Source organism: Anabrus simplex, chromosome 1 (genome assembly GCF_040414725.1).
Source record: "Anabrus simplex isolate iqAnaSimp1 chromosome 1, ASM4041472v1, whole genome shotgun sequence".
In the NCBI taxonomy this organism is placed as follows: Eukaryota; Metazoa; Arthropoda; class Insecta; order Orthoptera; family Tettigoniidae; genus Anabrus; species Anabrus simplex.
The window spans coordinates 486,301,318-486,302,516 of record NC_090265.1 but is presented as its reverse complement, the minus strand read 5'-3'; positions in this window follow the sequence as shown (position 1 = coordinate 486,302,516).

Sequence of the window (1,199 nt, the reverse complement as noted above, 5' to 3'; positions counted from 1 at the left end):
GATCTTTTGATTTGACGTCCGTAGGGTACCTGCGAGTCGTGATGAGGTTGAAATGATGATGAAGACGACACATACGCCCAGTACCCGTGCCAGGGGAATTAACCAATTATGGTTAAAATTCCCGACCCTGCCAGGAATCGAACCCAGGTCCCCTGTAACCAAAGACCAGCACGCTAACCATTTCGCCATGGAGCCGTACACGGATCCAGTCATTGATAGAGTAGAAAGAAGATTCCTTAGGGCCAATGGAAAGCAAAATCTCTGTGGCTAAGAGAGGTTCATAAAGAATTACGGTACTGGGTGATACAGAGATACAGCTAAATCTAGTCTTTAGAATGGCACGGGAATAAGGGGTGGTCCCGAGACATGGATTGCCAAGCCATGAAATATATCTGTGGACGAGCGAGAAATAAATAAAAAACTTAATGGACCTTTGAGGGGAGCGCAAAGAAAACGGCGTAATTCGCCTAAAATACCAACAGATCTACGCTGTGAAAACCGGGGCTCTACAAAGAGTTCGCCGGATTTACTCAAAATACAATGCATTTTCTTTTTTTCTTTTTTTTTGCTAGGGGCTTTACGTCGCACCGACACAAATAGGTCTTATGGCGACGATGGGATATGAAAGGCCTAGGAGTTGGAAGGAAGCGGCCGTGGCTTTAATTAAGGTACAGCCCCAGCATTTGCCTGGTGTGAAAATGGGAAACCACGGAAAACCATCTTCAGGGCTGCCGATAGTGTGATTCGAACCTACTATCTCCCGGATGCAAACTCACAGCCGCGCGCCTCTACGCGCACGGCCAACTCGCCCGGTCAATGCATTTTCGTTTACCCTCCGATCCTAGGATTCTTCATTACACTGCAGAAAAGTATCCTTGACCCTTGCCCAAGCATTTCCAGGTTATTAACGAAATATCTCCATAAATTCATCTTGTCCTCCAAAATGACCTTTTTCGCTGTGTTCTTTCCATCTACGTACGTTTTCCTATTATTATTTTTATTTACATTTTACTCATGAAAAAATGAAATGGCGTATGGCTTTTAGTGCCGGGAGTGTCCGAGGACATGTTCGGCTCGCCAGGTGCAGGTCTTTCGATCTGACTCCCTTAGGCGACCTGCGCGTCATGATGAGGATGAAATGATGATGAAGACGACATACTCATAGGAGCTACCTTGACATTATTATTTCGCCAGGAGGT